The 10474-nt window shown below is 43.4% G+C and overlaps 1 long non-coding RNA gene across 2 annotated transcripts; it reads left to right on the forward strand.

Moving 5' to 3' along the window:
- Nucleotides 1-485: 485 nt before the first annotated feature.
- LOC123181374 (uncharacterized) lies at nt 486-8729 on the forward strand. 2 transcript variants are annotated; one of them, XR_006491705.1, is made up of 11 exons: nt 486-1147; nt 1237-1351; nt 1951-2038; nt 2140-2833; nt 3014-3054; nt 3726-3891; nt 4360-4441; nt 4559-4726; nt 4815-4959; nt 5993-6055; nt 7903-8729. It is a non-coding gene; the product is annotated as an uncharacterized lncRNA (long non-coding RNA). The 2 variants fall into 2 exon arrangements; XR_006491706.1 differs by lacking the exon at nt 3014-3054 and having other exon boundaries at nt 487-1147.
- Nucleotides 8730-10474: the final 1745 nt, after the last annotated feature.

The raw sequence follows: 10474 nt of genomic DNA on the forward strand, positions 1-10474 counted from the left end.
GACGGACGAAGAAGGAGGACTTATGAGGAGGAAGGTAGAGTAATTTTTGGTTAGGTAGTTCCCCTTTTTATAACCTAAGTACTAGCACTAGTACTAAAACTTGCATAGTGGGGACACATTCAGGTTTGGTACGTACTGGTAGGTGTGAGCAGGCTTGCACTTAATTGTAGCACTAGTACTTTCAAATGTGATGGGAACAAGGTAAATATTAATTGATGGTTTTTGGTTTCGAGGCCTGAAACGGCTCCCGATGAGTTTAGTGGAACATAAATTTCAAGTAGACTACACTGCTCAGATGCGTAAATATTATGTCACTGTCAAAATTTGGCACAAAATACGAAGGAGACCAATGGAAGTCTCTACTCCTAAGGGAGCAGTTGGTAGTCTCGCTTCCAGTTTTTTTTAGTCCCACCTCCCACGGTTTATTTTGGTACCTCCTCCCACCTCTGACTTATCCACCAGAAACCGAAAAACCCTCCTCCTGAGGCCCCAACCCGCACCCATCCACGTACCAAAAAATAGACCTACGAAGGTTAACCAACGAAAAAAGACCTACCAAGGTTAACCAGCGACAAAAAAACCTAAACCTATCGCCCGCTCCCTCGCGCCCCTGTTGCTCCCTCCCCGATCCCGATCTGGATCGAGGGGACGAGGAGCTCCTGCCTCCCCGACGGCCGGCCTCCGCCTCGCCCCGCCGCTGCGTCCGGCGCCGCCACGGCCTCTGGAGCCAGGGAAGCCATGGCCTGAGCTCGGCCTCGAGGTCCCCGTCGCCCTCTCCTGCAGCTTCTGCCCCGCCGCCGTCTCCTTCGCCCTCGCAGCCGCCGCCGATCCCCTCCCTCAAATGCCGCTGCTGCCCGTCGGCGCCGCCCCCGCCACCTCCCGTCGCGGGCAGGCGGGAGGAGCCCTGCCCGGCCTCCTCCTCCCCCTCACCTTCTCTCCCTCTCTGGCGGCAAGGGGAGGCAGCGCCCAGATCCGCAGCCGCACCGGCGGGCCGCCGTCCCTCGAGATCGTCCATGGAGGTCCGACCCGGCTACAGCCATGGACTGAGACGCCCGAATCCCTAGCTACCCGTGGAGGTCCGACGCCTCAACCTCCAAGGAAAGGACGCGCGCCGGCTGCAGGCCATCTCCGGCGACCTCCGACCATGGTGCGCGCGCCTCCTTCCCTTGTCTTGTCGGTTTCTTCATGCCCCTCCTTGTGATTCCTTTCCTTTCCTTTCCTTTGTTTTCTGTGCAGGTTGCTCGGATCTGGACCAGCTGCTGCTCCTACTGCTTCAGGTGGATGAGGACGAGCCCTCCCTCATTGCTACTGCGGCTGCCTACTCCCTCCTCCTACCCCCTAGCCTGGTGTGGTGAGCTCCACCCCCTTCCTTGCACATCTCATCTTTTGATTGCAAATGGTCTGGACACAACTTGATGGTGTTTGCTAATGTGCACGTATCCATCCAGTTTGAACGTGTGTGCAATCAAATTGTTGTATATTGTGTTGTTTGATTCTTGCTTGCTTGCTTGAGCAGAGGAAAATCGTGTATAGATAGACACAATCATTGTTCTTTATTTTTAACAGCCCAAAGTCATTCTTCTGCACCACAAAATTCTAATTGCTTGCTTGTATGGGTTTCAAGTAATCTCTCTAGCATCCTTATTCTAACAAGTGGTTTGGTGCATGTTATTTATTAATGAACTTGATCAAAACTTCTTTATTTTAAGTACATTTGTACTTCCAGTTTATTCATCCAATTAGATTTGCAAACAACTTGCTTTTCTAGCATGGTCATCCCGGCTTCAGAAAGTACATCAACTTATGCAACATCTGTACCTACTACAGATCTTACGAGTATTGATCAGCTTTTTGAAACAGTATATCATTGTCAAAATCAATATTTAGCATGTGAAGTCATTTTTGTTCTTTGTTCTATAGAGCATAATCAATATTTTGTGTGTGCGCTAGAGTGGTGGAGTTAATGAGCCGGGATGAAGTTCGAGAAGTTGCATTACACCGTGTAAATATTAATGAGCTGTGGAAGACAAGTGCACCGGTAAGTGTTTGAAATTCTAAGTGTGTTGATGGAGGTGGAAGGGGGGATTGTGAGTTGGATATGTCATTAACAGAGGTGGTGAACTTGGATTGGTCATGCAGATATAGTTGTTAGAGAAATAAGAAGATGATGTAGAGTGATTTATGGGTAAGTAATATAGCGAATAGATTTGCACGGGAAGTCAAGTATATGCCGAGACTCGAGCAGGTTCATTGTTATTGTTGTTCTTGCGTGTCAAAGCTTTTGGCTAGATCTGTAGGTATACATATGAGTCGATGCTTAATTTTTGTCACGTTTCTTACTTACCACTATTATTTCTAGCAGACCTAACCTGATATAGTAGTTAATTTTGGCACTAGACACAACAACTTTGACATTGATAATTTCCTCATATTTTTAGTAGGACAATAAACTTGTCTAGCATTTCATAGTTGCAGGCTCTGAAAACAAATGTATCTGCCCCCTAAATGATTAAACGTGTGGTTTCTGAATTATGCATGCTGACATGCATTGGTAATCATTATTCAACGGTATTCCTTTTCACTGAAATAAGAACCATGTAATGCTTATGATTTAATCTGGTTATCTAGACAACTAAATGGGTTAATGTTATGCTTAGTATCTTTTGGCAAATGTAATGCAGGGAAGTAAACCACTGTCTTTTGATAGGGATTTCTGGAGGTAACATGCCTCTGATTGTATGCACTGAATTTCAGATGCTATCTTGCATACGACTGAGCAGTCTCGGATATACTTCAACCCAGACATCAACGCAACAAATAACTTGATTATAAGGTACAATCATGATTACCAATGCCTAGCTATTTTTTGATCTTGACTAACACAAAGGGTATAATGTGTAGTTTCAGGGAGCCGTGTAGTTTCATGGAGCCCCGTCGCTTTCTCATAGAATTTGTTCAGATATAAATTTGCCTATTGCCAACAATACATGATATTATAATTATAATATTGCAGGAACAAATGTCATGCGAAGCAAATAATTTCCTTAGAAAAAAGTAAGCTCCGTTTGCACTATTAATTAGCTTCCTGAGTTATTTTGCTCGACAAGAGAAATGGACTTGTTTTTTCTATAGCGTAATTGAATAGTAAGAGTCTCTCCTACTTTCACCGCTAAGAAAACAAATATAAACCTACATACGGACATGCACCTCAATCTCTTGTTTCGAAGTTAAACTGTTTGTAGATACTTTTTGATGTACCTTTCGAACCCATGAACTTAATGTTGTGCTTGTAGTGTTGGTTCTGGGTTTAGAATCAATAAATATGTGGATTGATGTCCCACCAACCAAAAACCAGAATTTCTTCTTTGATATTCTGCTGGTTTAGAAAATGTACATTCTGGTTGGGGATTTCCATCGAGAGTGAATGTATAATCCAGCCAACCAACCCAAGATGTGTTTACCAACACCATCACGATGATCTTTCTCAGCCTTCTCGGCCCAATCAGTCTTCTAATATTCATCTCATGGTAGGCATGCTCTGCAAAAATGCAGCAACGGCATTTTTTTGTCATGTATGTTAAACTTGTGCTATGAACTGTTAGCATATTGGCCCTCCTTTGCTTCAACTTTACTTAGGATATTCACTCCAAGGATAGGAAAATCACATACAATTTTCCGCATTTACCCCGCTGAATTAATTGCCTAACTGTTTAATGATTTTTTAGGAGGGCCAAGAAAAAGACGCAAAAGCATAGCTTGCTCCTTGATTCCAGTTTCTGCAGCCACCATTGATAAGCATGGGACTGAGCAAATGAGTATCAAAAGGAAGTGAAGGAAGCTTCGTCCTCTGGGTTGCTTGCGATGTAGTTCTCCAGCAGCTTCAGCGCCAAGGTAAGACTTCATCAATTTCGCAAACTGGGATAACACCCATTATTTTCACTTATTTTGAATTGATAGATCCTGTAATGGCATGGATAATTGTGATGATGCCATACACAAATATACTGCATTTCTGGACATCTAGAAATCTTGTTGCTGGTAGATACCATTGCTGTCTGAAATTAAAAGTTCCTAGAACATGTGACCATGAGGCTCCAAGATAAAAATAAAATGAAAGTGAATGTTATTATATTATTCAAGGTGGATGATATTAGAAATTTTATTAGTTGTCGAAGGTGAAGCCGCATGGGTGATGTAGCCGGTTGGCCGTAGTGTAGAGTTATAATATATGTTGTATATTACTTTTCTTCTTCTACGATTACTGGTCTATTTCGACAAATGAAATTAGTTATTATAAATCTATTTTGACCAATGAAATGAATATATGTTTGTGATCTTGTTCCCACGCACGACTTGTAGTTGTAAACTTATGCACTTGGGGCTATTAAAGGGAGGCAATTGACGTGCATTTCAAGAGGAGTTATTCTGTGGCAACCCACAGGTATTTAGCTAGATCATCTTACTCGGATACTAATATATATTATTGTTGTCTTCACCCAGTTCTTTTTTTGGTGCCTTAAAAATCAACTTAATCGGATACTGATATCACTTATGCAAGAGTCATGTCTGATCATTAAAAGAATTGGCCACGGATCCCCACGGACGCCGCCGCCGCTGCGGATCCCCACGGACGACGCAGACGCCGCCGAACAGAGCAGGGCATGGTCGCGTTGCACTGATTGGAGGAGACCGTGCCGGCCGTGCCCTGTTTGGAGGATGAACACAGGTATTAATCTGTTCGAGTATGCATGGGCCTCGAAGAACCGAGCAAAGCATCCCATTCATTTCAGTCATTGCATGTGTTTGCTCTGCAGGTTCACCGCCATGGCTATGAGAGGACACATTTGTGGAATCCCCTGCACGCAACGGACAGATCGATTGTTTGAACGGGCGCAAGGAAAGAGATCTGGGCCTGCTTGAGGGGGTGAGCTGACATGGGAGACCCGAGCTGTTGTTCATGTAATATTTCCTCCTTTCCCTCCCTCCCTTTCTAGCATGCCATGGCCTCTGAGTTCTCAACATTTGTTCAGTTGTTCGGGCAGAGGAGACACTTTTTTGAAGCATCAAGTGAGTTGAAATGTGCAAATTCTCTTGGTGCCCATTAATTCCGTGTGTGACTAAGAAATCGTTTTCTTCTCCGTAGCTGAGAAACCAGTAAAGAAATTATGTGTCAGGAGCAAGAATCTTTTTCGATGAAAGCCGCTACCTTTCATATATAAATTGTCTTCCTTTTCAAGAAAGAAATCTGTAGCCTTGAATCAATAGATATACATAAGTTTTATGCTGATGTTATCTATAATAAGAGTACTTGAAATTGATAGAGTTGCCATTAGATTTTCCGAGAAGAGGCAGACATTATATCACCTGTCCATTTAATCTTTCTCTGTTTATTATGTTGCTTCTCTTTTTTTGTCTTATTCTTATTCCAATCATTGCATTAGGATTCATTGCCAATTTATTCGGTCCTTATTTAATTTGGATGGCGCTGAACAATTTTTGTGGTACCTGGTACCTTTCATGATCAAGAAGAGCTCACATGTGACTAAATAGACATGGTGTATTGTTTAAGCAAGCATACTTAGCCTCTTTGGACTATCAATAGAAGCTTGTGTCCCCTTTGGACTAGGGAAGGTATGTTAAATTGTACCAACCATGTCATTAGACCGTAACAGAAGAAAAAAATGCATCAAATTATATGTTTTTATTTACTGCGATCGGTACGAAGGGCAGTTGACATTCATACTAAATTTTTGGCTATAATCTATTCAACCTGGATGTAAATCATTGCATGGTAATGTTTCTATGTGCATAATCTGGAATGCTCTATGCAAATGCATATGACAGGGAAGGACCATGCCGTGAGCTTACTGATAAACCTGAGCAGCTAGCTAGGCTCTGTAGTAACATCTTAATTGTCTGCTTAGATTGCTTATCTGTTCAGTCATTCCTTATTTTTGCCTGCTTAGTATAAATTGTATGTTCTATTATGCAGCTCCTGCTGCTGCTATATTGACCTCTACTTGAAGTCAGGAGCCAAATTGAAGATCAAATTCAGGTTAGTAAAAAAGGGCAGTCTTTTTGTTATTGGTGTACCATTTTGTACATTGTCAACTGTACGCTCCTTGCGATACTAAAAACTATATGTAATGTAGGGATTTGTTTCACCATCATCAGAAAAACTCCTAGACATGCCTCCTAAAAGACATGTCTTTTATGATAGTTCTGGATCTGAATGAGACCCTTTTATACTCAGATTGGAAGGTGATCTTGTGTTTTCTGCGAAGTTTAGAATCTCGTTGTTTGCTATGCCTGCCGGCTGCCGCTCATGTACTGCACATGCAGTGTGAGTAAATCTCTTAATATATCACACATTTGCACTTCAAATTTGCTAAAACAACCTGTATAACTGAAACTCAAAAGTGCTCGTGCTTAAAATATGTACATCCAATGGGGATAGATGCTTGATTCTGTGTCTATATGAGCCTTCCTATTCGTTTTATAGCATGTAGGCTTTATTTATTGGCCCAGCTCCCCAGGTGCTAAATATTGGTTGATCAAGAATTTATAATAAAAAATTCCATATATCTCTACTATTAATGGGGAGTACATTGTCGTTTCGTGTCGTTAGCCTCCCTCACCCCATCGATCGACAGGGCATCGCATGCCCAACACGGCATCTCCCATAAATCAGGGAAGTCAGGAGCCACCGCGTGCATCCGTGCCAGATCCGGCAGGCGGCGCGTGCATTCATGCTCGATCCGGGCACCACGGTTGAGGCTTGGTGGATGAGCATGTGGCAGTTGCTTGGTTGTGGAGGAGGGGAAGGGAGTACGGGATGGCCCCGTTCTTTTTTTGCCCGTTCTGGATGGTAGGGGGATGGATCACGGGCGGATGGAGGTCTAGGGAGCACAGGGCGGCAACTTCACCCTTGCCACGGTCAGGGAAGAGGAAGGAAGCCTGAGCTCTCTATGCGGCTTCATAAGTGTGGCTGGAGCACGGGCGTTGCGACGAGGGTGCGGGTGGAGCAGGGCCATCCGTTGATAGGAGGGAGCTGGGGGAGGGGTGACGCAAGCCACTTTGTGGGAGATGGATGTAGAAGAGGAGGAGCAGCGCTGGATGGCAGTGGCGGAGCGTGGCAAGCAATCAAGGGGGGGAGGGGCAAATTTTCAACTGAAAGCAAATTTTAAATTCAAAATAGCCTAGAAGTAAAATTACACTGTAATCGAACATATCTTGCTCCTTCCATCCTTTGGCAGCTTGGCCCATCAACGGTCGTCAGCTCATCGTCTTGGCGATTGCGCGCATAGCACGAGATGGTCCATGTAGGCGCAGCAGCAAGCAGGGGGCGAATCGACCTAATGCCAACATATGCAGCAGGCAGCCACCAGCCGGGTGAATCCATCTAATGTAGCAGTAAGCAAGCATTATGTGCACATGTAGCAGGAAGCTGCTCGTACAACATTCAATCAAGTTGCATGGAGTAGCTAACTAGCTTCACACACGAATATGCATGTGTGTATCCTTCGAGGGTATTCATCTAATAATAATGGGGTTGGGAGGAGTATTATTCACTAATGGGTTGGATCAAACACTTAGTATGCATAGTAGTAATTTTTTGCTTGCAGTTTTGGAAGGCGGGGTCGTGATCTGTTTGGCCTCTATGAGGCTCCGCCAGTGCTGGATGGTGAGGAGTGGTGATGTGTAGAGAAGAGAAGGGGCACCTTGCTTGAGATATCTCGATGGGGATTGGGTGCCGTTGCTACTGCTTTTTTTCTGAACGAGATGTGGCGGCACCGATATGGTCTGAGCAGGGGAGCACGGCAAAAATGCTAATTGCTCCCTGACTCTCTTTCATTTGATTGCAGAATATTGTGCTTACTCCCATCTCTCGCGCTCTTGCAGGCTTTCAAAAGTGAGGCTGGGGCGCGGAGGTGATGCCAAATTGGCGTGTGAATGTAAGGATTGAAATGAGATAGTTATCTTCTTTCAGTTGTTTGCTTCTGCTTATTGATAGAGATAATTATTCCCTATTTAGTAGATTATGTCACATGTTAATATTGGGAATTATCTATGGTTCATTTGGTGTTCATATCTCCATCCTAGCGACCGCTTTATCCATGGCGTTTTTATCGCATCCACCCAGGTTAGTATGAAACGAGAATGCACATCTATGTTGTATTTGCTGCCGTATGTTGTTTGCATCAAAAACGTTCTTTGCATGGTGAACACGGCAGCAATTCATTCTTCGAAGAAGTGAAGCGATGTAAAAAATGTGCATCGGCGGCCGCCGAGTGATCACCCGTCATTTTTCATAGTCCTCTTAGTTATGTACTAGCACAGATGTTGCGTACGAAAGTAGGAGCAATCAAGTTGTTGTTTCTCTGACATGGAGGCAAGCTGGCCTTGTTGTGCTATGCTCATCTCAAATTTTATGCTACGTCTACTTATTTTAGCTAAACGTAGGTTTTGGCAGCAAGAAACACTTGCAAATGTATGTCTTCTTGATATAAGTATCTGTTCTAGAAGATAAATATAGATAGCCGTCACAATAACCGGGGATATAAATATTTGCACTAGAAGATAGATATTTATAGTGGTCACAATAACTGAATCTGTTGTGTACTACAATATTTTTATTCAGAAGAAGACATGATTATATGTTTTTATGTAGTTTTAGTATCTGAGTCGAACTTTCTTAATTTGTAAAAAGATAGTTGTAATTGATTGAAGAAGCGTGTTACCTGAGAACTGAGGATCTGAGATGTGTGGTAGCTAAGACATGCATTGTTCTCGGTTATTTTAGCACCATGAGTAGCATTTTTTTTCTTCAAAAAGCCCGTGGCAACGCACGGGCGTTCTACTAGTACTACTAGCAACCCATCATTTAACTACTCGCATGCGCGCAGTGGAGTAGTAATGTCTTTCTTCCGCCCTCACGTCCACTCGATTTGCATGCGCTGTATTAATTGACCATCAATGAAGTGAAGCACTTTACACGCGTCAAATTATCACATGGGGTGGATCTTGGTACAAAACTGCGTCCGCCCGTGTACCCGCGTGTGTGTGCGAGGGAATGAGTGCATGCGTGGCGTGCGTGCACATCTTCGCTTCGTGCATGTACCGCCAGTGCAGCTCAGGGAGGACGAGTACATTCTTCTGGAACCAGCAACACCTCACTGTGATCAATCCACACAAGGATGTCGCGACAACGCCTCCACATGTGCCACGTGGCTTCATTAACTGTAAGAGAGACACTGTGTAGCGTGCCATTGTGTTTTGCACATACTCGAAGTACTAGTAAGGTACACGTGCATTGCACGCGTCAGATTTTGCAACCAAATTACGAATAAATACCACACTGTAGCATGTAAGCTCTTAGTCATATATGCCTGATGTAGACCTTCGTTTAATTCTTATAGTTCATCTCATTCAAAATCAATTAGTTTTTATAAAAAACCTAGGGCCTCTTTGATTCGTAGGATTTCCAAAACGCGGGAATAGGAAGAACATGGGATTAGAGTGGAATGTCGTCTTGAATCCTACAGGATGGTACGAGTGTTTGATTGTGCATAGAAAAACGCAGAATTCTTTCAAAGAGGTTTGAGTGGATGGGATGTTTCCTATGAAATCTAGTGCAAATGAATCATATGGAAAAATTCCTATGGTTTACAATCCTACGAATCAAACAACCAAGATAGGAAAAATTCCTAATGATAAGAATCCTCCAAAATTCCTTCGAGAATCCTTTGAATCAAAGAAGCCCTTAATCTATTTTAGGATTCATGGAATTGTGCGTTATAAAGCATAAAGTAAAAAAATAATGGCAATTCAACTAGAAAAAAGTTTTGGGCAGTTATGATACGGAAGATTCTAGAACAAAGGAGAACCACTGTTGTTTTGAGATTTGTGCATTATGCTTAAGTTCAACCATGGAGTCTGCTAGATTGTACATGTGGCAAAATCCGGTGGGGGCTAGAAGATGGTGCGAGGGGCCGAGTGGAGGGAGACTATGAAGAAGTGCACAACTGCGAGATCGATATTTAGAGAGAGGGACGAGAACTTGCGCTGTTGCGTGCAGTGGTGGAACCATGAAAAATGTCCCATGAGCTAGGGGACCAAGCATTGCTAATCCTTTACGAGGAAGGCCAATTCATCAACTTAAACCATTTTTACCAGCAATTGTCTAATGATCACATTCATATTAGCCTCGATATATAGTGATGTTAGGGGGCAGGGCCCTTGCTGCCCCCTGTCTTCGCCATTGTGCGTGCGTCTGAGAGATGAAGCGGAAGGCATGGATGATGAGAGGGGGGCGTTGGATATATAATTAATGTGGGCGTATTAGCTATATATGTAATCCTATATAGAGAGGTATAGATTGATCGATGTGGACGTGGGAAAGAGGGTGAGACCTCACTAGATATATAGATTGATCGGTTTATGTGGAAAGCTATGAAAGACCTAGCTATATATA

The sequence above is a fragment of the Triticum aestivum genome, chromosome 1D (assembly GCF_018294505.1).
Source record: "Triticum aestivum cultivar Chinese Spring chromosome 1D, IWGSC CS RefSeq v2.1, whole genome shotgun sequence".
Taxonomy (NCBI): Eukaryota; Viridiplantae; Streptophyta; class Magnoliopsida; order Poales; family Poaceae; genus Triticum; species Triticum aestivum.